This window comes from Amblyomma maculatum, chromosome 5 (genome assembly GCF_055883805.1).
Source record: "Amblyomma maculatum isolate TAMU_Amacu chromosome 5, ASM5588380v1, whole genome shotgun sequence".
Taxonomy (NCBI): domain Eukaryota; kingdom Metazoa; phylum Arthropoda; class Arachnida; order Ixodida; family Ixodidae; genus Amblyomma; species Amblyomma maculatum.
The window spans coordinates 129,631,533-129,659,434 of NC_139348.1; the positions used below are offsets into that span (position 1 = coordinate 129,631,533).

At 43.8% G+C, this 27,902-nt stretch overlaps 3 long non-coding RNA genes across 3 annotated transcripts in view; 1 reads left to right on the forward strand and 2 right to left on the reverse strand.

The window, feature by feature from the left end:
* Nucleotides 1-6,551, reverse strand: part of LOC146189530 (uncharacterized) — a 54,371-nt gene extending 47,820 nt beyond the window's left edge. Inside the window, exon 1 of the long non-coding RNA XR_014707663.1 lies at nt 6,328-6,551. This is a non-coding gene — a long non-coding RNA (uncharacterized LOC146189530). The remainder of the gene's footprint in view (nt 1-6,327) is intronic.
* Nucleotides 760-3,930, reverse strand: LOC146189532 (uncharacterized). Its single transcript, XR_014707662.1, has 3 exons — nt 3,395-3,930; nt 3,152-3,312; nt 760-1,610 (listed from the first exon to the last, which is right to left on the reverse strand). It is a non-coding gene; the product is annotated as an uncharacterized LOC146189532 (long non-coding RNA).
* Nucleotides 6,552-14,374: 7,823 nt separating the features above from the next.
* On the forward strand, nt 14,375-23,224 carry LOC146189533 (uncharacterized). The gene is made up of 4 exons (XR_014707666.1): nt 14,375-14,485; nt 17,617-17,646; nt 21,598-21,675; nt 23,072-23,224. It is a non-coding gene; the product is annotated as an uncharacterized LOC146189533 (long non-coding RNA).
* The last annotated feature ends 4,678 nt before the right edge of the window (nt 23,225-27,902 follow it).

The following is a 27,902-nucleotide window of genomic DNA, read 5'->3' on the forward strand; positions in this document are numbered from 1 at the left end:
TTGTAGTGCATTTGGGCATTATCTAATGTTACCAAATGAGTGTTAGAGACATGTTGCTTTCAAAATAATTTATTGGTTAGCCGCAGGTTCATCAGTGCATACAAAATTTTTAGGCTAGAAGGAAGTTGACTTAGAGCAAGACATCTTTTATTCACGCTTCTTTGCTGTCTTCCTCTCTCCTAAGTATACAAATGTGTATATACAGCTTCACAATCATGATGCGTTGAGGTCAGTGCTAAATAAAAAAAAATGCATCCGACAAAGGTATAGTTAGAGATTGAGTACACAAAATTCATTTTAAGTGAGCCTATATATGTCTTGTAGATTCCAAGGGAAGGCAAGTATAGCAGGGGGCAGCAGAAACTCAGGCAGGCAGATAAAAAGTTTGCGGGGATCAGATGGATGCAGCTGACAGAGGATCGGGTTATTTGGATAGATATGGGAGAGACATCTATACAAGCAGGTAGTATATACACAACTGCACAATTATGATGCATTTGCAGTCAGTGCTAAAAAAAATTCCACCCATCAAAGGATAGGTGGGGAGTGAGCACACAAAATTCATTCTAAGTGAGCCTATATATGTCTTGTAGATTCCAGGGGAAGGCAAGCGTAGCAGGGGGCGGCAGAAATTCGGGCAGACAGATGAGATTAGGAAGTCTGCGGGGATCATATGGATGCAGCTGATGTATCTGCGGTCAGTTCCAAAAGAAGAAAAATTCTACGCATCAAAGGTAAAGGAAGGGAGAGAGAACACAAAATTCATTCTAAGTGAGCCTATATATGTCTTTTAGATTCCAAGGGAAGGCAAGTTTAGCAGGGGGCGGCAGAAACTCGGGCAAGCAGATGAAATTAGGAAGTTTGCGAGAATCATGCACCTGGCACAGGATCGGGTTATTCGGATGGATATGGGAGAAGCATTTGCCCAGCAGTGGGTGCAGTCAGGCTAGTGATATCAACAAGACTAACAACTGGATGAGTTGGTACTGATTCATCTTAAAACCAGCCAGAAGACGAAACACGTGAGAGGAGCACAAGACAAAGTTTGACTAACAACTGAAATGTTACTGAAGGAAAGAGGCAAAAGAAGATTCGCACAGAAATGCACGTGCACGAAAAACCCCCAAAGCAGTGAAAGCGTGGAAAGCAGAAAGGGTCTAAAAAATCAAAATCTAAAAAAAAGCAAATTCCTTATGGTCAAGAACCACTCGTTACAAAAGGGAAGCCACAGATCCAAGTCCAAAGGCACACTATACTGCAAAGGCTAAGGACGTGTGTGTGGCTAAGAAATCGGTCAACAGTCTTTTGGGGCCTTTTTTACATGTGCATCTCTGTGCAAGTCTTCTTTTGCCTCTATCCTTTAATAAAATTCCAGTTATTAGTCCAGCTGTCCTGCAATTCTCTCTTCTCATATTTTCCGGCTTGTTTCAGAATGAATAAGGTGATGACTCTACAAACCTTGCACAAACTGGAAACCAGTGTAACTGTCAGATGGAAACCTTTCCCTTATTTGGCTTGCATTACAAATAGGGAGGACTTTACTGTGATGTCTGCCGAGGCATCCCCAAAGCCAGTGCGCAAGCTGGCTGTAGCAGATGTAGTGGTGCCTCCTGTTGACAAGAGAAAAAGCAATATTCACTTTTCAGCATAGCAAAATGAAAATATGATTTAGGTCTTTTACAAATTTGAAAGTTATTCATGCATCTGTACAATTAATTCCCATCTAACAGAAGCTGTACAGTGTAACTTTCACTGTCAATTTATTCTCCCTGGAAGTATGGCAAACTTTGAATTCTGCTGCAGGTGATTGAGAGAGAATGAGACCCACCCAATATTAGAACTCCAGTGCAATCACAATTTGCTACTGCAGCAAAATAATGCCTGAAGGCAATGCAGCTTTTGACTGAAAAAACCTGGTAGTCGTCTTACACCCTCTATACTAGTGTTGTGGCCGATGTCAATGTCCACGCTGATATCATCCGCATAGCACGAAGATGTTAAGTATGCGACTTATGCATTAAGCAGCTCTGTGCATGGAGTCATTCTATTCGAAGGAGCCATAAAGTACAAGTGCACTTCTGTCAACAGCTCTCCGTTGTTTTCCCACAACACGGCACGTGCCAAACTTTCTGCAAGTGCCGCAAAACTACTCTATAACTTCATTTGCTAACTGTAAAATTTCCAACACTTACTCAAACTGTGGAAGTTTCGGTGTACTGGCCTTTGTGAGAACGTCTTTTTTTTTTTTTGGTTGTTACATTTCAGCACATGTAAAATGTCAGTGTCAAAGCATTTTGGAGAGGTTTACTGTGTGCAGGTGTTGATGATGGTATCAGTGAAGTCAATTTTTTTAATTATATTTGCACACTATACAACACTCACCTAATGCAAGTGGGTAAAAAAAAAACTAGCAAATAAAACTTTGAGTGCTGGTATGGTGATTGTTCTGGCAGCAAGTGGGGACAGGCTATAACAAGAGTTGTCGGGCTAGTTAGTGATCGTCTGCAGAAGCCAGTCCTGCTCTGTGTGTTTTTCTTTTCTGTGTCGTTTTTTAGTGCATTTTCCCACGGCTTCCGCAGGAGACAGGCTACTTCACTGCATGCAATTTCACTTAGCACAGAGTCCTCCAAAATGAGATTGCTTTTGTACTTATTTACTGCATTTCTTGTGACATTCCTTATGCATTTATGTTTTGAAGTGCTGCACTTGCTGAAGGTCATAACTGGCTAATAAAACAAGCAAATTTGTCCGGACAGCGTCCGCCCCCTCCCCCCCCCCCCCTCGTTACTTCACATCAATGTGCATGCCCTTTCCATTTAGCAAGTTCACACTATCAGATGATGCGTGTTTTCTCATTTACTCGTGCATGGAATTAAGCAAACCAGTAATTTTCATGGTGAAACGTCATGCTCATGCGCTTCTACGAAAACAAGAAAAATATGAAAACCAGCGATGTGTTCGCGCTAACGTGGCGCAATGTCAACACTGTAGACAGTGTAGATGATCGCAGGTAAGTAACGTTAAAGGGGAAGCTTTATTTTATTAACACTGCCTTCCGCAATAGATTTCATTACAGCATTTCTTGCTCGAGAAAATGAAAAACAGGTGGCCGCTTGTTCAAGTTATGTCACCTTTCGCTCAAGGTTCTTACCTTGTGTTCTCGACTAGCAGTCCATGATCAAGAAGCATTTGGAGTAAATGCGGATGATCTGTAACACCCAGACGGCTGCTTCAACTACGTAGTCGCCGCCGGGATCTCGCCAGATGCTCTCAAGAGCAGTCGGCATCGGCACGCACCGCCCGCAGCTGCACCTGTTCGAAAGCTTCGGTTAGCGATTGCGCACTCTCACAACGGTCAAACGTAGGCTAGGCTGCAAGACTCGGACATACATACCAATGCGTAGTTCCGAAACGGCTGGGATCGGGAGGCTGACGGTCGGGGCTTCTGCAAGCCGGAGTTGTGCCGCGGTTACCGCGGCCTCTCGACACAAGTGTTACTGTACCGGTCGCTCGCAGGGTCCATCTTCGCCGACCTGGCACCCGAAAAGTTGCGTCGGCGTAAGGCTCAAAGCCCACGATGTAATCATGTTTTAACAGTAGCGACTATATTCTAGTTCACAGCGACGCTGGAACCCAGGAAGGAACATAGGCGTCGGCCATATTAAAAAACCCTGTGTGAGCGTAGAGTAGGGCACAATTAGAACCTCTAAAATACACCGAGCTTGGTCAACTTTGGCTCAGCAGGCTCCGGCAACGGGAGCTTCTCATTGGCTTAGCGCTATGACGTACTTGTTGAGTTGAGGAGGACGCGCGCTAGGAAACCGAAATTCTGTTTTTGTCGCTATTAAATCAACGCGGGCGATGAAACGAATCGAGGTATATTATATGATGCAGGACAAGGATTCCATTTAACTAAGCCGTGCAAAATTTCCGGAAAACGTTTCACGACCCCTTTAAGCAAGGAGACAGAAAAATTCCCAGTGCTATTTACAGCTTGCTTAGGGAAGTATTCAGAGACCTGAAATGGGAGCAGTTAGAGGTAAGGGTACATACATAAACCAGCCTTCAGTAATCAGCGATTCGATGATGATATTGGCTTTCTAAGTAACTCAAGGGATACATTGCAAAGAATGATTGATGATCTAGACAAAAAAAATCAGAATGGTGGGCCTAGAAACTAGTACGCAGAAGGCTATGATAATGTTAAACAGCCTCGGGAAGGAACCACAGTTTGCAGTAGGTAGCGCCTTCCTGGAAGTGGTAGGCGAATATGTCTACTTAGGAAAGGTAGCGACCGCAGATACATGCTATGGAAGGAAAATAACTTGGAGAATCAGACTGGGATGAAAAGCATTGCCAAGTGCTCGCAAATTATGACTAGCAAGCTTACCGGTATCGCTCAAAAGGAAAGTATACAACATTTGCATTTTACCTGCACTCGCCTAAAGGGCTGAAAATTACAGGCTAATGAATAGGATTCTACTTAAGTTGAGGACAGCGCAGATAGCTATGGAATGCAAAATTGCAGGTGTAACGTTAAGCGAAAGGAAGCGTGCAGAGTGGGCAGAGAAATAACTCGAGTTAGTCACATTCTAGTGGAAAAAAAAAAAGAAATAGACATGGGCAGGGCATGTCATATGAAGAGAAGATAACCGATGGTCGCTTAGGGTAACAAATTGGGTTCCAAGGGAAGGAAAGCCTAGCAGGGGGCGGCCGAAAGCCGAGGCGGGCGGATGAGATCAAGACGTTAGCAGGAGTCAAGTGATGCAGCTAGCACAGGAACAGGTTAATAGAGTAATATGGGAGAAGACTTCGTCCTGCAGTGTGTATAGTCGGGCAGAATATGATGACTATGATGATAACTGTTATGATGATAACTATTATGATGATGAAATACAACAGGTTCCGCATTATTTGAACCTAAAGATTCACTAGTGCAGCAAGGAGTACTAAGTCGTAAGGAATTTCGTTTACTTGACGAAGACGATGACCGCAGATCTGGTCACGAGTGTGAAATAAGAATGAAAATAATAACGGCGCTGAATGCGTTTGCAGGTACCCTCATATGAGTGGCGTCAGATCGCCATTTTCCTCGTGAAGAAAATATTGAGAGAATGGTGCCCGAACTTTCTGCTCGTGTACATGTACAATTCAGATACACATTATTGTCTTCGCTCGTTTGTGTGCTCGGGATCATGTGCTGTAACCCAGGATGTCATCTTCTTTCATCTCTCTTAGAGCGTCTCTCAGGGAAACTCACACAATATTAGAGCTTTACCTTACCTCTTTTCGTGAAGCCATTGCTCTTTATGGCATGATGGAGTTCAAAAGAGGTGTTAAGGAGAGCGACGCCTTTATTGTCTCCACGAAGCATTCAATAAACAAATATGAAAGGGTTTGGTAGGAAACGATGTCTAATACCTTTTCTCCCAAACACCCCCCCCCCCCACACACACACACACACTATTTGAAGCATCACCGCCTCGAAAAATCACAAACATGCCTCTTGGTAGCATTAAGAGATAGGAAGCGTGCAGACTGGGTCAGAGAAATAACTCAAGTTACCGACATTCTAATGGAAATTAAGAAGAAGAAATGGACATTGGCAGGACATGTAGTGCGAAGAGAGGATAACAGATGGTCGCTGAGGGTAACAAACTGGATTCCAAGGGAAGGAAAGCGTAGCAAGGGGCGGCAGAAAGTTAAGTGGGCGGATGAGGTTAAGTTCGCAGGGGTCAGTGGATGCAGCTAGCACAGAACCGGGTTAAGTGGGAAAATATGGGAGAGGCCTTCGCCCTGCAGTGGGTATAGTCATGATGATGATGATGATGATGATGATGATGATGATGATGATGATGATGATGAATCTTAGCATCAACATCAAAAGGTACGAACTTGCAGCGCAAAAGAGAGTTCAGCCTAATTTGAAAACAGCGTTACCCGCTTTCAAAATGAAAGAGATAAGTGTAATTGCCAGAAATAACGCCAGTGAGCCGTTATGCAAGAGCAAGCTAATGATATAATATTCAAAAGGGAGCAGGGGAATTAGGCAACGTCACAGGCACAGTACACAATACGTAGCCCAGAAAACCGATAGGTTCACTAATTACACAGACATATTTTGAGAGACAGCAAGCGCACAAGAAAATTACAGGCACTATAAGGTGGGTGGAGGGGACTTCAAATACAGCGCAACTGGAGCTGGCACAACACAGGGTTACTAAGGTGGCATCCCAAAAGGAATTTCTCCGCCCGTAGACGACATTTTGAAGCGCAAAGCTCTCCTACGCCATTTTTCGCCAAGTTCATCGGGCATAGTAATCTTACCTTCAGCTGGAGGAGCGCCGGGAATGTAGCATGACGTCATACCAGGTGAAGTGCCACAGCTGCTACCGCTACGCCGCCTCATAGCTGCGCCGAGCGCTGAACCCTGCCTCGCTGGCTGTGATCATGGGTGCGCGTCTCGCCATGGAGGAGAGCCTTGCGGACCGTCTTCGGAGGCCCCGACAACGGTTACTTTATCGCATAGGTGGCAGGATGCTTCAGATCACAGTAGATGTAGCTCACCGAGCTGCTTTGTTAGCCGAGCTGTTTCGCTACTTATAAGCCAAAACAAAGCAAAAGATTCGTTACACTGCTATGCTTTGTTACGTTGAGCAATGTGTAGCCGAGCTTAACAGCTCTCGCTCTGTCTTACTTGGTTTAGAAGAAATACGCCACTGCGATTTTGTTGGTGATATTAGAGAGAGAATTCTATTTTCGCGCAGTAATAATTGCTGTGCATGTCCTGGGCCAAGGTAACGAAAAACCACTGGTCAAACTGGTCTCAGGCTATGCAAGCCCGCTAGGTGGATGAAAAGCTTAAGAAAAAAGGTGGCTGAATGGCACCGTGGCAAGACAAAAAAGCTGTGTTCTAAGTTAGCTCAGGGTTCGAGACAATTGAGGCATGGGGAAGAGTGTCATACAGGGTGCAAAAAAGAACGAGCAGGGGTTAACAATGTATATTTGTAAGCGTCGAGGGCGGTGCAGTTCCGAGGTCGCGAAACATTTGTCCGGAACTAGAAGTATAAGAAGAGCTTTTCTAATAATGTTGTTAAGCCTTAACGACGCCAAGGTGCTTCCTTTACGTCATTTCATAATTTTTAGCAAACTAAATTGAGGCTGCTCCCATAATATGGTATATTGCAGGTAACGATTACGAAAGCATGCGCTGTCCCTATAGGTTGCTGTACGTCTCATGCAATCCTTCGCTTTGCGATTACTTTAGTAAATACACTAAACACCATGGAACTAAATCTGATGGGTCTGTAAATTTTGAAGCCCTTGACGTCCACCTTCTTATCTATTGATATTATTTTAGCCTTCTGCCAATATTTCAATCCGCTATAGGCCATGTGTAAGTGCATACGCCAATTTTTTTAGCAGAGTCTACGTTGTGATGTATGGATGCGAGAGTTGGACTGTGAAAAAGGCTGACCGCCGAAGAATTGACGCGTTTGAATTGTGGTGCTGGCGAAGACTCTTGAGAGTTCCTTGGACTGCCAGAAGATCAAATCAGTCGATATTGTCGACCATAAACCCTGACTGCTCATTGGAGGGTCAAATTTTAAAGTTAAAGCTCAGCTACTTTGGTCATCTGATGAGAAGAGAGGAGTCGCTGGAGAAAGATTTGATGTTGGGAAAGGTTGAGGGTCGCCGGAGAAGGAATAGGCAGCGAACGCGATGGTTAGATGGCATCCTCGAGGCACTGCAGATCAAGTTATGTGATGTTAGGAAGATGGTGAGAGACCGAAAAGCGTGGCGTGACATGGTCCATAGCGTCACGAAGAGTCGGACACGACTGAACGACTGAACTGAATATATACCTTGAGCAAATGTATCGTCCTGACCCATCCCTGCTGATTTCGCCTTCTGCTCTGCTTCTTAAAAGTTGGCGATTCTTCTGTATGTTCATCTCTTTTCACATCAATTAGAAAATGTGGGCAAGAAGTATGATGTGGATGCATTATTTTCAGCCACGAAAAAAGTTGGGAGTATTTGTGCCACAGTTTACAAACGCGCTAGTTGTACTGTTCGTGATAAGCGGAAGGTGTGCAATGTGAACCATGTAAACCGGTATATAATATGTGAAAAAGGAGTAGTGTACCATATTCCGCTGTCTTGTTGGCGCACTTATATCGGTCCAACTGGCCGTTGCCTGAATGTTCGCTTACAAGAGCACAACTTGTCATTGGGAAAACTGCCATCTTCGAATCTTTCGAAGCACTGCAAGAAACACAGGGGCTGTAAGCATTTGCTCGATAAAACTCGTGTTTTGTTTAGGCATTCTAGTCAAGTGACAAGAGAGGTGTCAAAGGGCTATCACAACTCAAAAAATCAGCCTACATGTGTTAGGGACCCATCTGTTGTCCTGCATGAGCTAGACGTTTCCTATTTGGACGCGCCTGCGTGATTGCCGAGGTTTTGTGTCTGTTTTCTTTCGCTTTTGAGTTTATATTTTCTGAGTTTCGTGAATAAACGCGTAGTTGAATGTGATCGCATATGATGTTTTCTTTTTTGTCAAAGTCGTGTGTATGCTGTTAATATTCCAAGAAGCTTTACCAACTAGCTCGAATGTCAATTTTACTACAATTAAAAAAGACCGTCTGCAGGGACAAAGGACGTTGCTTTTTTTCTTATCATCAGGGTGTACAAACATTTGTCAGTAATAATAATATTAATTGGTTCACAAGAAAGTAAAATATCTTAAATCGACGCAAGAAAAGTAAGAGGCAGCAGGAAGGTCATATATGGCGTCATATATGTGAGATAAAGGGTGATTCCGCTTTACTGGTGATGCCGCTCACACGTTGATAGTCCGCGCAGAACCACCACGTACCGCCCTTCTTGCACACCAGGATTACAGGAGCCGCCCAAGGACTGCACGAGTCTTGAATTACAATTTCGCGCCGTTGCCACAGACGCTGGTTTTCGCCTCGTCAACCTCGCTCTTATTATGATCGCCGCGACTACGACGGACCGTGTCTGACTTCCGCCCGCGATGAGCCCTCCTACACTTTCAACACTCCTGGTCCACGAAGGTCAACTCGCTCGTCCCCGCCTCAGGGTCGCCTCTCCAGAACTCCACGACAGTTCCGTCTGCCATCTCCACACAACAGTGGCTCTCTTGCAGAATTAGCTAAAACAGTGCCCGGGGTTAATGCTGTATGGTCGACTCGGCCCGAATTCCTCTCCAGACCCTCACTCATGACCAAAGTCCTTCTTCTCTCCACGTATATATTATTCTTTTAACTCTCTGATTGACATTGGCGGCCACGTTTCTGTGTTGAGTTCGGCGCTCTCAAGAATGTCCTGACCCTAACCATTTCATCGCCGTTCTCACACATGGAAATGCCGCAGTGCTGTCTTTCGATTGTGCACTGCGCACGTCAACATTAGCGGCCGTACTACACCTGTGCTGTTCCCTATCATCTACTGTATTGCTCACCACATAATCCCCGGCATCGACTTTTTCAAGACACATTCTGCTTTTATTTATTGCTCCAATAGCCTCGCTTGTTCAGACCTTCCGCTCTGTTCTGGCAGCACTCCTGCGAAGCACCGTCTCTGTGCAGCTGAATTTGTTCGCTTACTGTCTGAAACTGCAATCCATGTTCCCACATACCAATTTCCATGTGCTCCTGATGGGGCCTATCTCACTAAACCAATGATTATTGTTGTTCAGCATAATGTGATTCTTGCTCACAGCGCCATAATTGTGAACGCCCTCTACATCCCAGTTCTGCACTTCAGTCTCTCGGTCCAGATCTTGCGCCTAGGTATCAAACTGCAGACCTGTTTCCCCTGACCGAATGCAGTTTCTTGTGTCACACCTGAGCTTTAGCCTCATCTTTCTGCACCTCTCGTCTTGGGCACTTCGAGTTCAGACTACCGCCTGAATTTTTGCGGCTCATAAGCCGCTTGTCACGCTCGTGTCCTGACCACTGCTCTGGATTCCTACAAGGACGCCTTCAATTTCAGCCGCTGTCTTGTTGCTATCCATCGTATCAATACAGGCAATGTCAGCCCAATCAGCAGCAAGCCTTATTGTGTCTCTCTTCTTGATTTCAAAATTATGCACGCTGAAATCAACAAGATGCTGGCGAACAACATTATCGAGCCCTCTAGCAGTTCATTGGCATCATATGTCGTTTAATTGGAAGAAGCGACCAAACTTGGCGATTATGCGTATACCGCAGCCACCCTAATCAGATCACAAAGAAAGACGTCTGCCATCTTTCCATAATAGGCGTCGCCCTAGACTGCCTTTTGAATGGTGCCAGCTATTTCTCGTGAAATGAGGTATACCGGTATTTAAGAATTTAAAGCCATCTCTGCAACGCTCGTGCGACCTTCGAGCGCATGATGGACACTCTCCTACGGGGAATCAAAAGAACCACATTCTTATGTTGCCTAAATGACATTGTTTTCTCCGCGACATTTCAAAGGTACCTCAATACTCTTTCTACGACCGTTTCCCTCTTCTCTCACGCCGAGCTGCAGTTGAATATTAAGAAGCGCAGTTTCAGCCAACCCCAAATAAACGCCCTTGGCAACTTGGAGTGTGTCCATTGAGTTAAGTATGACCCCGATAACGTTCATGCCCTTAGAGATTTCCCAGCACCCCTTTCCTCAAGTGATGTTCGCAGTTTCTTCAGAACTTCGCCGACATTGCACGCCCACTCACCACCATTCTGAAGAAACATATGCCTTTCTCTTGGAGCCCAGGTCAAGGTGGCGCCTTGCGGACACCTAATTCGGTCCTCACCGCCAACTCGTCGTGGCGCATTTCAACCCTTCTGCATCTGCGGAAGTTTAAACCGACGCCAGTGGCCATGGTAATAGCGCCATCATTTCCCAGTTCTATACCACGGCCCACCCCATGTATGTGCCTGCGGCAGCCGCTTGCTGTTTTCCTCCTAGCGCACCTGCTAAATTACGGAGCGGGAGCGCCTCGCACACGCGTTCATTTCTTTGAGAGGTCATTTTCCGCCATGACGAACCATCATAGCGAGTGTTAGCTGTCATCACGTAAAGGCCTCGCATGCAGCGCTCAGGTTTATCGGCTTTGTGCTTGCAAGAATGTAGATTTTCACTTATCTGCAAGTCAAGCCGACAGCATCAAGACGCTGACTGCTTGTCCTGCCAACCTGTCAATTCTTCCAATTCCCTATTCTTGCTGCGATGAATACGTTTTCATTTTAATCACTTGCATTCTCCACACTTGCGCTGAGCAGAGTCGTGATCCTTCACGGTGGCCCGTTATCGACAACCTGCGCAATAACTCCGAGCTTTCCGTCAGACTTTCTACGCAGTGTTCAGACGAAATATACGCTCAAATGGCTCGGACCATTTGATCGTCGACCCCGGTTATCTACACCCTACTGTTCATTCCAAACTTCACGGTCCGCAGCAGCAGGGCACCTCGTAGTCTAGAGCACGTGTGATAACTTTAGATTTCTATAAGGAACCTGCAATGAGGTTTGCTGTATCGACTGCCACGCCGTAACACACAGCCTAGGTAGAAGGGCAGATACTTTACAGGCGCTCCCGTAGGGCATTTTCATGTCCCCTGCATGCGCTTACATATATAAGTTTGCACGCACTGCCGAACCCCTGCATGGCGTGCCTCAGATAACTGGACTACGTCGAGAGCGTCTGGGCAAAAACGTTATCTTCCATACGCATATCTATAACGCTGCAGAATATGGTAGGTCGTTTATCGCGAACCAAGCGGTTAACAGCAGCAGTTTTTAGGCGCGCTGTGAAACAGTTGAAGCGCTGTCTAGGCACTGCAGGTTTCCTATAGCTAGCTATCTATAGCTAGAGCCGACGGTTTTTTCTGGCCTGGTATTTATCACTCTTTTCTCCTCTACATTTCATTGGGGCTTCTGAGCCGCGCCAGCGTTAGAGCAAGCTCCAGCTTCAGCCTAGTGGCCACATTCAATCCATCAAAATTTCAATTTACACATTTAGCTATGCTCGTCTTGACAAGCTTGCCCCTCCCGTCATCACCTTCCGTGTACGAGTGAACTGATATCGCCACTGATTACACCGTCCGGTACGCTATACCGCCAGCGTTCCCCACCGGCTGTGCCGCCGACAACGCCTATTTTTTTCTCCATGACTTTATGCTGCTTCATGACGCTCCACGTCAACTGTTTACGAATCGAGGCGCGACTCGACTTGCTTTGGTCATGTTCCATCCACCACAATTTTACGGCGGCCTGCCATCCGCAAACCGCCTTACTAAATGATTTAACCGTATGCTGACGGTTATGCCTTCATGACGTCAATTTGCGTTCTGGAAATTTGCCTGCCCCTCCTCCCACCAAGGTGCCACCTGCTACTCAGACCATTTTCTTTTTGGGCCCGGGATTCTAATCCCCTTCGAAAACCCTACCTGCTAGTTGTCTTGGCAGCTCTACAAGTAGTTATAATTCTGATGTCACTATACCCGCGCCGGCATCACCTATCACATTAGTCGGGATTAGTTCAGCGCTTCCCGAAATACCAAAAAAAAAAAAACCGTTGAAGGCGCTTGGATATCTCTTAAGCGCAGTAAGGCGAAAGCCTTCCCTGCGAATATTGCACTCATCTGCCGCTCTTTCACTCGTTTATTCTTTTTTTTTCTCTCTTTTTTCGTTTTGCGACTTTTTATCTTTTTTGCTCGATTTCTTTTTTAGTCGTTCTACTTTTTCTCTTTTGGTTGTTTCTAATCTGTTTTTACTGTTCTTACTCTTTTTTTTTTCTTTACTACTCTTGTCTTCTTTTACTCTCGGCTGACTGCGATGTAACGCAATGACGAGGCCTGGCGTTCGAGCTTCGCAACAGCTTTGCACGTTTTTTTTTTTTGTTTTTTTTTTTGCACAATTTTGACCTGTTTGGCACAATTCCGGAGTCCGTGGCTGTTCTGACGTCTGCACAGTATATCGACGTCCTTGGCTATTTTGACGTTTTTTGACGCATTTTGGATTTTGACTTTTTGACTCTAATTAATTAATTACTCCACATCAACGAAATCTTGCACACAGACATTGTTTACCATCTGACTCATACAATCTCCCCGCCGCGGTGGTGCAGTGCCTGACTACTGCACCGGAGTACCTGAATTCGGTCCCGATCACTGGTGTCTGCGTTTCGATGGAGGCGAAACGGACAGGTGCCCGTGTGCTATGCGATGTCGGGGCACGTTAAAGATCTCCAGGTAGTCGAAATTGCTCTGTAGCCCTCCCCTACCAGCTCTTCTTTCTCTCTTTTCACTTTCTCTCTTACCTTCCTTCCTTTCCTTTCCTTACGACTCGGTCAGGTGTCTCCTGGCACAGTTGGCGCAGGGACATATTTAGGAATGTAATGTAAAAGACAACGACTACAACCGGCGAAGGAATGAAGGAAGAAAAAACTTTATCTTGCCCTATTTTTGGGCGGTTCTTGGGGCGTCTTCAGAGCTCCTTGTTTCATCCCCAGGAGTCTCCTCCGTCGACCTCATCCACTTCCACCCAATGGTAGGTTGCCCTCAGTTCAGGGCTCCGCTGGCCCTGCCGCCCATTGAGCTCGCTGTACCAGACGTTGCATGTCTTCGCAGCGGTCGCTGGACAGCAGAGTCTCCCATTGCTCCACACTCAAGTTTCGAATTTTGGGGACCACGTTTATGTTTTGACAGGCCCATGTGATGTGATATAGTGTGAGCTTTTCGTCGCACCACGGGCATCTGTCCGCGTATATGGTATGGTGCATTTTGTTTAGTACGTGTAGGTTTGAGTATGAACCTGTCTGCGGTTGTCTCCAAATGACAGCTTCCTCTCTGTTGAGAGAACTGTGCGGTGGGGGATATTGCATTCTTCTGTCTTTATAGTTTTCTAGTATGGCCGAGTATACCGGCAAAAAAGCGTTGGAATCTGAACTGAGTTCTATTCGAGCTGAGCTACATATTCTCTGTACGCAGTGGGCAAGAAAGTTCGACTCCTTTTAATTCAAGTTTAGTTGAGAGTTCGGCGCTTACCCTATCGTTGTTTTTTTTTTTTCACTTTTCGGGCTGTTTAATTAGATTATTGAACATAACATCTCACTCGAGATGAACAATACAGCCCGTTCTTGTTTTTGTTGTATGGGCACTCCAAGACACTAGAAGAAAGAAAACAGGTTCAATGTGCCAAATGTATCTGCAAAAACATTGACACGTTCTTCAGTTTTTATGTTCTATCGGTCGCACAATACACCAATGCTTAATTTTGTCCCTCTCAGTTCAATAGGTTTCCAGAATATTTTATTTCTTCTTAGTGGGTGCTTCTGTCATATGCTTTAGCTCTTTCATTTCTTATGTGTGGAGCTTCAACACTGTATATAACGGGGGAAGCTTAGCTGCCTTATGTTCAGTTCAGGAGCACTGCACCCATCATCTCGATGTCGTCCACGACTTGCCTCCTATACCTCGTTTTATTATGGGGTATGTTTTTTTTTTATAACATAACAACCTTTTAGCGTTACTTTGCACTGTGAAGAAAACCAAGCATGTATCTATTACCGCGGTTTTGATAACATTCCTTACGAAAATTTTATGTTTTAGTATAAATCAGACACGAGGTAAACAGAGGTACTGCAATCGCGGGCAGCATTTTTCAGCATGATGGCCTCAATATTTTCTCAGTTTACGAACAAAAAAACGTCGCTTGCATTTCCAGGTGATTAAACAGCAACGGACGTTATACAAAATTTTATTTTCATAAGTGGTTTTGAGTCCTATTGTTGAGAAATACAGCGTTAAGGCTCCTTCGCCTTGTTTTGCAAGCTTCGTGCTTTTTCACAGTTTGTGTTGCGTGAATGGGCTATGGATCATTACCTACTTTACTATACCTTAGTAAAAACTTTTCAAAACTTTGCACATGTTATGTTGCGTTTTCGAAGCATGGGAGATTGCCTAGGTAAAACACACGTAAAGTTATCTTTGTGCCTCACTCAGTAAGGGTTTCTTGAGGAGCATTAACTGCCAGCATTTTCTTCAACGCATGCTTTTTGTTTAGTCTGCCGCTCACCCTATCACTGCCAACTTCACATTGTATCACATTGTAGTGGCCTAGTGAGTGCACTGAAGAGCCTTGTTGGACGACATAAAGAGGATTTTATTTTATCGTTTACAGGAATAATCACAGGGGTTTAGCAGGGGTCAAGTAGATGCAGCTAGCACAGGACCGGGTTAATTGGAGGAATATGGGAGAGGCCTTCGCCCTGCAGTGGGTATAATCAGACTGGTGATGATGATGATAATTTATCTTTACAGAAGATAGTAAACTCCCGCTATTCCACACAATGCCTATTCATTTTTGGTCGAGGGGTGTATGTGAGAGCTTCTAATTGCGCTTTATGGAACATACGCCCCTTTATGATAGACTTCGCATGCAAATTGTCTATGGAAACTAAAGCTAAGCAAGCGTGTAAGCAGAAGATTGAAGCAGATATGAGGAGCTCGTTATGATAAACGATCGACAGAAGGATGCGAAAAGCCGATGAAGGCAAGAAAAACGTAAGAAATTTTTTAATTATGCTGTTAACCTGAATTACTGCTGTATTGACTTTAAGGAGAAGGATAAAGAAATGCAAAGTAGAAGAAAAAACAAAGCGCCGCTGGTGGAAGCCGAACCTTAGACCTCCGAATATCGTGTCCGATGCTCTTACCAACTGGGCTGCTGCGACGGCTGTCCAGCCTTCTACTTTCTTGGGGAGTAAAGTTGCCCGCAACCACACCGAATCTACAGTATGAATTTTGACCACCCGTTTCTTTAAATATAACATTGCATCGCTTACAGGCAGTCGAAAGGCGTGAGGCTCAATCAATTTTCAACAAAAACCTGGAAAAATATGCTTGCATAGCTAAAGTTCAGCTTTGCCAGTGTTTTTAAACAGTTCACTTTTGCTGTCTGTCGAACCTCTTGTCTGTATACTGGTCACTGGTCCCTGTACTGGTCCGGCACAGAGGTTAAAGTTAATAATTAAGCGAGAAGTAATGAAAAACTGTCGGCCGTTGTTGTTCTCCTGGAAACGAGAATACTGAAGCATTGTGCTGTCATGCCAGCCGGGAGAAAAACTTATAGCGGTGCTAAAATACTTGCTGTTCGAACTCCTGCTTAGAGGGTAGCGTTCATGCATAATTAATTTTAGCTGTTTACATGCTGCATAGGAGCTTCCTGCCAAATTACTGATGCTATCACTGAGTACCAACGATCTTCCAATATTCCAATATTAGTAGAGAAACTACATATTTATAGCTATTACACTCCACTGCGACGACAGGCATAGGAAATCAGGAAAACCACTTAGTTTGCGTGGCTATCACCTCGTGCTGCATGGCACTCAGCACCAAAGCACCTGAGCATCTCGGCAGGAGTTTACACTGTTTAATGCACTCCGTCTACTCCCTGCGGTTATTGAGATTATTCTGTGCAAGCGAAAAAGCCTTTCATAAGTCGCATGCCGCAGCTCGTAGGAACTGTGTTCACACACCGTTTCTCGGGCGTATATTACTTTTGTTCATAATAAACACTTCCGAGGTGCTCGCTACTGGAGGCCAACAGATGACGCCAGTTGAAATTTAGAATATCCAGCAGAGTTAGCCTTGTTCATAAGTCGAACAATAACTCGCTCCCACGATAATTGGAACGAGGGCTGCGGTTTGTCATGCATCAATTTAAAAATTTCTATTCACTGTGATACCAGGGGGGGGGGGGGGGGGGGGGAATTCAGCACGTTTTGTTTACTGGCCTGCATATATTGGTATCAGGTACCGGAACGGAAGAATACCGCCCTCAAAATAATGTTTCGATGTCCTCTTTCCCAGGAGCCCTTAACAATTTAATATACTACTTAAAACTTGTTAGAGTACATTCCGATACCGAAGCTCCCATCTCTACATGGCTCCTCACAATACTGAAAATTGTGGTATATTCTTATAGTGCACATTACGTCTATTGCCTCACCAATATTTAGGTTTCCATTTGAAATCTGCCCGTCGATTAGCTAAGGTCTCAAGTCATCTGCAATCCTTCGTTCCTCCATAACACCCCCCCCCCCCACACACACACACACACACGCACGCACGCACTTTCAAAAAAGGAGCCCTATTCTATCTGCGGCAGGAAATGTAATGATTTAAACATAGTTCTTCAAAATTTTCACACATTTCAGTACATACATTTCAATGCAGCTGCTTCTTAAAATAAGGAATTAGTGCTTGCAGAGCTCTTTCCAACCAAGTGTGCGGTCAATTTTATACAATACGCTGCAATACATGTCCCCTGTGCATTCTGCCTAAAGAAAACCGCTGTAACCTTTCCACGTGCAAGGTATACGGGCCACTTGAGGATATGTAAACACGATGAACTGGTCACTTAGTATTTCTAGGAATAGCGATGTTGATGTTAGCGGCGTTGATAAGGATGTGCAGTGAGTAGTTCGTGAGTCTACTGACCGCGTGTTAAAGACAGTATTTAGTGCATGCGAAAATTTTCCAGATTGGTGGGCACTTTCTTCCAATTCAAATCAAGTCCACTACAAGCTGATAACTTTCTGTTTATCTTTTCACAGCCCTGCAAATATGTCCTGGCCTCTGCAAAAGTAAGCAGTCATAGCACCAGTATCAAAACTGAAGCATTTTGTAACGGTCGCACTTTAAGCATGACGAAGATATGGACAACTTCCCATTTCAGTTTTTTTTTTTTTTTTTCAGTACGGTAGCCATCGTATTCAGCCAGACGAATATGTGCATAGCGTTTTGTTTGCAGTTAGGCTATATTGATTTCATTATATTTTAGCATAAACAATCATTTTCTGACTATCAGCCTAAAAGGGGGAGACCAAAATGCATTAACGCATAGTTAGATGTGGTTGCATGCAGCACTGTGGGTAATTTTTTTTTTTTTTCATACAACTCGACAGTTTTGTTTTTAAAACATGTTTATTGAGGCGGAAAATGCGTGCATTGTATTTTTGTTGTCTTATTTTCGAACAACATCAACGTCTTAGTAAAGGTGGCAAGTGTATGGCGTTATTCGAATTCCGGACAGTGCGCACTTATCCCATATCTAATCTTGATGACCATGTTCTCTCTTATTTGACCATTCCGGAATCAACTGAATGCATGCTTCGTGAAGTACAAACGCAGCTAGGCCCGGTTTGTATCTTTTCTTCATGATAACACTCAATTAAAACTGATTTCTCAGGATAACCATTCGCATATTCCATACTAGGCATCGCTACAGCAGGAGTAGCCCGAAATATATGCAAGCACAGACGTTAAAGCAGGGCACTAGACTCTATAATTTCGGAACGCTACAGTGTTCCATGCTGTTGCTATACCAAAGGGCATTGAAGCATACACTCTTTCAGTCATTGTCTTCGCCATGCCAACGTGTTATTTACGATTCGAACTAAGACATTAAAGTAAGTTGCACTTGCTGTCAAAATCAGGCGGTGTCACTCACGTGGATTTGCAGGTGTATGAGGATAAAAAAAATTATTTTTTTTTTAATCGGAAGCCTCAATTCGTGTCCTATTCATCAAACGTGTGATTTTGCATATTATCTGGGATTTCAATCACCTCTTTGTTGAAGTGTGAAGGTGAACGCCTGTGTGTAAAAGTGCTCCTAGAATGAAGGAAATTTTCTAAGCTTGGTAGGCAGTATCTAACATCCCAAAGAGAGTCAGACTATGAGTCATTACTGAGAGCTCTGGAAATTTTGTCCAACAATAGTTTTTTTTTAATAGGCACTAACATACGGCAGTACAAAAGTTCCTTGCTTTTCGCCTCCATCTAAACGTCCTTCCGCATACCGCATGCTTGGGATGAGCAGTAGAGTGCCGTAACCACTGAGCCGTCATGACAGGTGGAAATTTTAGTCACTCTACACATATCGAATAGCATTTATGATCAGCTAGCTAACGCACTTACCTAGCTAGCTCACTTGAAAAATGGTTACTGTTAAATTGCAAGAAATTGCGCAAAAAAAAAAAACGGAATAATAAAGGCATAAAATTCTACTCTGTGCTGCTTCACGCATCGACTCCTTTAAGTAAAACATTCTTAAGTTTTTATTTTTATTTTTTTATTGAAGCATACTGTAAGCCTTGCTATGCTCTTAGAGGAGTGGGCGAACAATCACGGACAATCACGAAGTTCACGAACAATCTGATACTTATAGTCTCGGCAGAAGCGCGTCATTATCTAGCCCTGCTTAAATGACAGCGAACATATATATATATATATATATATATATATATATATATATATATATATATATATATATATATATATATATATATATATATATATATATATATATATATATATATATATATATATATATATATATATATATATATATATATATATATATATATGAGTCTCAGCGATGAAGCATACGTTCCTTCAGTCGTTGTCTTCGCCATGCCAACGTGTTATTTACCACCACCCGAACTATACAGTGCAGTCCACTTATAACAATATTGAGAAAACCTGTAAATCCAATCGTTATAACCGATTATCGTTATATCTGGACCGCCGAAAAGAAAAGAAAAAAATGGACACCCACGTATTTTCCCATGCATGTAGGCTTGCCTACTTACGGTGAGTAAATCGGGTTGAACAGCGCTGATCACCGTAAAGAGCACTAAACACTTTATTACAGTATACATCAAAAGTCATCAAATAACTTAAGCATACTTAAATAAGTTGGAAATTCGTGCTCGCTTAAGCAGCAGCTGAAGCTTGACAATGTACGCTGGCGGCAGTCCCTTTTGCGTGCGCGAAACCGATTAGCGACTGGATGAACTGAAGGATATTACCAGCCTTGATGATCTTTAAAATCGTTTTAAAGCAGCAAGCAGGAAGCTTGCTGCGTCGTGCAGAAATATTTTTTTTTTTTTTTTTTTTTGCCGAACTTCATGGCGGTTCAGTTAGTGGTGTCATTACCGAAGCGATTGATTTCTCAGTTTCCAGAACTTTTAACAACTTGGAAAAGCAAAATCGCATGCAGATTTGCCATATTTTCATCTGCTCGCTCTTTGTTTATTTTAGTACTAGCTTTTTTTTTTCTTTTTTTTTTTTTACAAACTGAACCCACTCCCCTCCTCGATACCTGTCACGTGAGGCCAGTAGCCGGTGAAGCTTCCTTTACAAACGTCTTCTAACTACAGTCATTTGATTTGGAGGAAACGGCTACTTCTTATAAACATCGCGAAGAAAAGTCATACATAGCGATATTTTGATTGTATAAGAGAATACACAAACCCAAACCCGGGCGTAGGAGTTAATATTGAATTGGAATTTCCGTAACTCCGCTACCGCCGCATCCACCAAATGAGAATAAATTGTTGGATTGATTGACCAAGACGAAGATGTCTCTATGATGCCACGTAGCCACAGAGGTCCAATCATAGAGCTGCACATACATATGTGAAAATAAAAAATTGACAGCAATTATTTGGTGGTAATCTGCTCTAGCATCAGTGGGATAATTAACATCATAGACATACACCATGACTGAACTCATTAAACCGGCTCTTTAACACATACACCGGTACTAAACTCATGAACCCAGCTTTTTAAAACGGGTCGGTGGCCCGTAGGCCATAGGATATGAGGGGTCCTGAGTGGCGGGAGAGTGACAGAATGGAGGTCGCGGGACCACGAGGAACCAATCGCCACGCTCCACCCACAGTGATCAAATGGCCCTTTGGCCATATTTTGGGCTCTCTTTCAATCACAAAACCCCGCTGCTGGAAGCGGCAAAATTTTCTACGTGGTCGAGGCAGGGATGGAGATTAAGAGGTCACGTGTCCATGAGAGACTAGTGATCCGGTGTCATCCATAGGATTAAAATTTAGAGATGGCACCATAATCCAGGTAATCTATTTGTAATTCTTGTAATTCTAGATCTACCAACTATGGGTACCTGCTGACGCGCTGGTGAATGCACGTCATAAACCGATGGAGGCACACAAAACTTGAGGCTGATAGCTCTATTTCTATGGCATTCTCTTTTCAGCCTTCTTAAGGGACCTCGTAGTTTTTTTCTACTTTAGGGCCACCACTGCCCAATGATTCTAATAGTACATTCAACACTTCTCGCCTTCCTGAAATGTTGTTTAGAAAAGACTTCATTCTGGTGGAATCACGCGGCCTATAATATTTCGTCACCGGGATTGAAGAACATCGAACATGGTTTCCTTACATGCGGAAACGTGGATGCCGAGGCATCCATCAATTACGACAGCAGAGTTTATTTATTTCACATCTCCTTCTTCCACAGCTGCATTTCTCTGTGAGAAGAAACGTGTCTAATAAAATTAGGTAAAGGTTTGATTACTCATTCATCAGAAAAATTGGAAGTTTTTCTTCATGCACAGTGCTCGGTGTTACGAGGATTACGATCCAAATGAAAATGATGGATTGGAAAGGAAAATTATTGTATAAACAACGCTATGGATGTCCCACGGTTGTCTTCTTCACTGTAGTTCCCTAATATATTTTCGAAGGAGCTTAATAAGTATTCATTTCTTTTCGAACAGATAAAAGTTGGACGCGCTGCACGATGTGCTAATGCGCAGCATCGTGTGACAATCCGTCAGCCGAACCAAAAATGCGTTGTAAGTTTACATTTCACTACTGTAAGAAACCTATACAAGATATTATGGGGTACCACTTTGTTGTTTTTCATTCTAGTGATTATTTGCTTTGCAAGTCAAGAAAACTCTCTGCAATATTTTTATTCAATGACGAACGAACTTTTTCTTCGCTGCAGAGTTTAAGCATTTTTCGATAAGAAAGAAATTTTATAACATAGTTAAACGCATCCTACAGTAATTTGCCCTTTTATATGCATTTATCATCATTATCAAATGTTTTAAATTTTCTTGTCGCCTATCTGTGCAACTTAAACCTGCTTTCATTTTTACGAAATGTGATCACTATTACATCTAATACGGATGATTCCAGTCAGCTATTGAAGATTTCAGTCAGCTATATTCTCTCCATTCAATGCAGCGGCTCCTTTTCCCTTGACGATTTGCTCTCCCCTCAAAAATCTTTATCCTGGTATAAAGTACAGATCCAGCACACACGATGGTTGTCCTTTCAGTTTGTTAAGAAAGTAGCCGCATCAAGCGCAAGAATGGCAACTCGAAATCGTAAAAACAACCAGACGTCTAGACATGTTTGATCTTACATGAAGAGTACCCAGGAGGTTATATAGTTCATTTATAAATCCCTCACAATTATTCTTAGAATAATTATTTAATCACCTTCCAGAGGAGGCTCAAATTTCAGAAATTTCAACATATTTATTAAGATAGGGTTGTCTCTCGGTAGCATAGTACGGGTTTTTTCGCCATGTGCGGCGTGCACAGCTAATAGGCATTAAACAGCAACAAAGGATTACGCATATACATGCACAGATAAGGGCTTGTCAATGTACACGTATTATTATCACGTTGGCAACTTTGATCGTGTAACCGCAGGATGATAACTGAAGTACCTAATTCCTTTAGTTCATGGATGTATGTGCAGCTAAATAATAAAAAAAGGCTCGATATGGGTTCAATTAAGGTAAGCTGATAAAAGAAAAAGAATAATTTCCAAAAATCAATATCGGCAATAACAAAAAGCTTTCACTGACCGCTTCTAGATGCCGCGACAATTCATAGACACCCGAAAAGTGCGTACTGAAACCGGTCACATTTTGAAACGGAGTTTTCCAACTGGTATGATTCGAAAGCTCTGGCCATATGCACGTTGTCTTAAATGTATCACGCCATTCCTCAAATTAATTTTATGCTTAAATCTGTTCGCGACGCTAAGACTACTAAAGATGTTCGCATTTTATCGTCATCATATTGCCGCCCATAACCTCCCTCCCCTGTCAGGCGGTTCAAGAGCCGACCCCACTTGTTCGGTATTATTGGATTTTTCTGAGTAAGATGCTGTTTCTTAAGCACTTGCTAATGCCGCTTTTTGTCCTAACCGATATTTTTTTTTTCTTTCCAGGCTGTGCCTGATACAACATATAATAATACGACACTTAATATCATGTATGCGGGCCCCTTAGGCAAGTGCGTAGAACACGACTCAGTGCAGACATGCGTAGAGAGTGGCGTTAGTGTTCTTTGTTGGAAGGTATAAAAGTTGTTTAAAAAATTTTCTCTGTGTCCCGTTTCTCTCCAGTGTATAAGTTTGCTAGGTCACGCCAACAAGTCCAAAGTGCCAAATAAACGAAAATATTTTATTCGGCAATCTGTAGCCTGTTGTAGCCCAAGTTGCACAGGAACCTCTTGTTCCGCTTGTTAAAATATTTTTACGAAATATATATTTTAATGAAAATCGTAGCTCGCTGCACCAGTGTGACTGTAAAAGCATGCGTAATAGCTTTATTATTCTCTATTATTAAACAGCGCAGTAAGCATATACAGAACTATATATATATATATATATATATATATATATATATATATATATATATATATATATATTTACAGTCACACTGGTGCAGCGAGCTACGATTTTCATTAAAATATATATATATATATATATGTGGGTGTGTGTGTGTGTGTGTGTGTGTGTGTGTGTGTGTGTGTGTGTGTGTGTGTGTGTGTGTGTGTGTGTGTGTGTGTGTGTGTGTGTGTGTGTGTGTGTGTGTGTGTGTGTGTGTGTGTGTGTGTGTGTGTGTGTGTGTGTGTGTGTGTGTGTGTGTGTGTGTGTGTGTGTGTGTGTGTGTGTGTGTGTGTGTGTGTGTGTGTGTGTGTGTGTGTGTGTGTGTGTGTGTGTGTGTGTGTGTGTGTGTGTGTGTGTGTGTGTGTGTGTGTGTGTGTGTGTGTGCGTGTGTGTGCGTGTATGCATGTATGTATGTATGTATGTATGTATGTATGTATGTATGTATGTATGTATGTATGTATGTATGTATGTATGTATGTATGTATGTATGTATGTATGTATGTATGTAAGCATATACAGTAAACTATACAGAAAAGCCTACCCATTTTAGGGCTGCATAAGTTTGTTCAAGCAGCCCTATAATGCGTAGATGCAGAATGAAAGAGCACTGAACAAGGGCTGAGGGGGAGCCTCCATTCGCAAGCCGAGCCAATGTTTCGACAAGTAAACTTGTCTTCGCCTGGACAGCACGATCGCCACTGGCGCGGGTTTAAATACGCTTTTGCTTCTCAAGAAAAAAAAAAAAAAAAAAAAACAAGTTGCGGAGGGAGGGGGGGGGGGGGGGGGGGGGGCTAGAGATGGAAGGAGGGGAAGGAGTGAATGAGTGTTTCCTTGGATATGAATTTCTGAGCCTGGTACCGGTGATCCAGCGGCCTGAAACAGAAAATAAAAATAAAAAGCGGCAGCAGAAGGAAGAACTGACTGCAACTTTCCCAGTGCTCACTCTGCACCCCTTTGAGAAGGGGAAAGCAAAATAAGTGAGTACAAAAAAGTCTAGAATCTAGACATCTCCGAATTGCAAGACCTCTCATACAAAACTACAACAGAACAGCCTGGCGCCTAAAAAATGTTACAGGGGTGAACCTAAATCTCGTTATGTGCGAAAATGCAAAAGTTTTGCACTTTCTGAGCTCAGTTGCGTTGTGAGCTTGTGTATTTAAATACTGTATTTTTCTACTTCTGTTTTTTTTTTTAGCTTCCGGATAGTTTCATATTTTGTTTTTCTTTCGTTTCTTTACGGAGGCACTTTACTTTTTTTTCTCTTGCCCTAAACGTCCTTCACCGTCCTTACTCTAGACAAACATAATTGTGAACACGTTCGCAGGAGGCCTTGTTTTTTTCTGAAATAAAGACAATAAAGACAAAGCACGTGTAGAGTAGGGGCTAACGCACTCGGCTAGACACGGAAGGCTGGTAGTTCCAGTCCTGACGTGGACACGAGTTTTTCTTATTACCGACAGCTCGTGGTCACGCCACTCATGAGGCAAGAAATACTTTTGCATTTAAAGTGCTATGTTAACATCAAAAAGCCGTCGCATGTACACCAGCTCAAAGACTTAACACGAACGACGGAAAGAGCGGCTTGGATTACCGCCCTCGCCGCGAAGCGGTAGTCATCGGGTGCGAGTAGTGCTCTCGGCATGTTCATGGCTGCTAGACGATAGGTAGCGCGCAGCTCGCTTGCTCTGCTTTTTCGACTGTGCCCGACTGCCGCATTGCGCTTGTTACGCAAGCATTTCTCAGTACTGTGCTCGCGAATGCGGCCTGACACGCCCGGGCAACGCGCTGCGCTTTTCTTACCGCGGGAAACCGAAACTGAGTGCTAAGTTTTCGTCGCAGCTTACGCCCAAATGCAGCGGATGTAAAACATAAATGTTATGGTCAATGCCGTGCGCTTCCGAGGAATTCCGCAGGAAGTCATATATATAGTGCAGTAATCCAGGAATGAAAAAACAAGCAGCAATACAAGCGCGAGCTGTAGAGTAGCCTGTAAAGTTTGGTGACAATTACAACTGTCGCTAACCAGGTCACTAACCAGAGGTGTCCCCTCCCCCTTCCTTCATCATAGCATCAACAACAATCGCTTTTCGGCGCTGGCAACAGTCCAATCAACGCTTTTCGTCATTCGTGATGAGTCTGTTGGGGGAATATTTTTCTAGGTCCTCGGTGCACAATCATGTGACACAGGGGGTGACGTAGCCTATAGGTTTTCTTTTTTTTCCTCGAGAGAGGTGCGTTGCTCAGTCCAAAAGCGCGATGCGCGGGTATGTATAATGAGCGCCGATACTGTGCGTTCGTAACTTTTTGCTTTCGTTTTTTTCTTCTGGTTATTTGGTGGGGTGGCTGGTACGCAAAGCGACGCGGGGAATCGGAGTCGTGAGTGTATTTTCGCAGCACTCTGCAGGAATGGTGCGTTTGTTTTCCTCATTGTAATGAAAACGTCCGAGGGCACTTAATGACCGTATGCGGGACTGCAAATATATTGATTACATTCGCATGAGTTATTTGGACACACGCGCGCCCACACACGGGCAGTTTTGTAGCGGTGGAAAATAAATAACCCTAAAGACTGAGATCATCTTCTAAAGATCACGTAAGCGTTGACATTTAGAATTAAGCTGTGCAATTATACAAGATGTTGTTTCACATAAGAGTTGATTTATGGGGTTTAATGTCCCAAAACTACTCAGGCTTGTTTTAGATAAAGGGCTTAACTTAAGGTTAAATATGCGGCCGATTGAGTCCAGTGCGCGAGCACAGCAGCAGTCAAATCTTCAGCGCTCCATCCGCTGCCGCTCAAACCATAGCAGCCCATACCTCCCATTGTTAATAAACAAAAATAAAGCAAGTGTGCATACTGCTCCGTGGTTTGCCGAGGGCAACTGCAAGCCGTCACTCGTTTGAAACCCCACCGTCTGCGTTGCCCATGCTGCCCGCATCTCATCCTTTCCGCACTGCCATAGTTTTTGACAGCTTGTTTAGAGGAAGTATTCAGAGACTTGGAATGGGAGCAGTTATGGCTAAGGGTAGACGGACAATACCTCAGTAATCTGCGATTTGCTGATGACATTGCCTTGCTAAGCAACTCGGAGGATGAACTGCAAATAATGATTGATGACCTAGACAGGAAAAGTAGAAAGGTAGGCTTGAAAATCAATATGCAGAAGACTAAGGTAATGTTCAACAGCCTCGGGAAGGAACAGCAGTTTACATTAGGTAGCGGAATGCTGGAAGTAGTAGGCGAATGTGTCTACTTAGGACAGGTAGTAACCGCAGATCCGGACCATGAAAAGGAAATAACAAGAAGAATACACCTTGAGGTAACAGCGCGGAACACAATACGGGAGCACAGCGCTCGTTGTGTCGTCCTGTAATCTTGTGCTCCCGTCCTGTGTTCCGCGCTGTTACCTCAAGATGCATAACCAACATGCCCAAGCTGCTATTCAAGAAGAATACGATTGGGATGGAGCGCATTTGGCAAGCACTCGCAGATTATGACTAGCAGCTTACCGGTATCGCTCAAGAGGAAAGTATACAACAGTTTCATCTAACCTGTACTCACCTATGGGGCTGAAACGTGGAGGCTAACCAAGAGAGGTCTACTTAAGTTGAGGACAACCCAGAGGGCTATGGAGCGAAAAATGGTAGGGGTAACATTAAGAGATAGAAAGCGTGCAGAGTGAGTCAGAGAAATAACTCAAGTTACCGACATTCTAGTAGAAATTAAGAAGAAGAAATGGACATGGGCAGGACATGTAGTGCGAAGAGAGGATAACCGATGGTCGCTTAGGGTAACAAACTGGATTCCAAGGGAAGGAAAGCGTAGCAGGGGGCGGCAGAAAGTTAGGTGGGCGGATGAGATTAAGAAGTTCGCAGGGGTCAAGTGGATGCAGCTAGCACAGAACCGGGTTACGTGGAGAAATATTGGAGAGGCCTTCGCCCTGCAGTGGGTATAATCAGGCTGATGATGATGATGATGATGATAGTTTTTGAAAAAGAAATAAAAGGTGCGTGTTGCTGCATGCTTTGCTCGCAGGACGGCTAGACTTCACTTCCAACAATCCCCCCCCCCCCCAAACACACACACACACACACACACGCACAATTAAGCGAGCGCCGAGAGCAGCTCGAAGTCGTCAGTCGTTTGAAAATGCTTCGGCGGCCAGCCGCCCAACCGAGCCCTTCCATTCATCCTTCCTGCGCATCGGACTTGCGCCCCCTCCCCCCTGCCCCATCTCTTGCGGCCCCCATCTCTCCTTCCCATAAAATGAAAAAGAAGCGAGCAAAAAAGCACCACCGAACACGCAGAAGTGATGCAGACACAAAGTCACTTTTGTGCCGCGCGAGATGGCGCGCCCAGCATCTGCAAAAATATTCCGATCCTTTC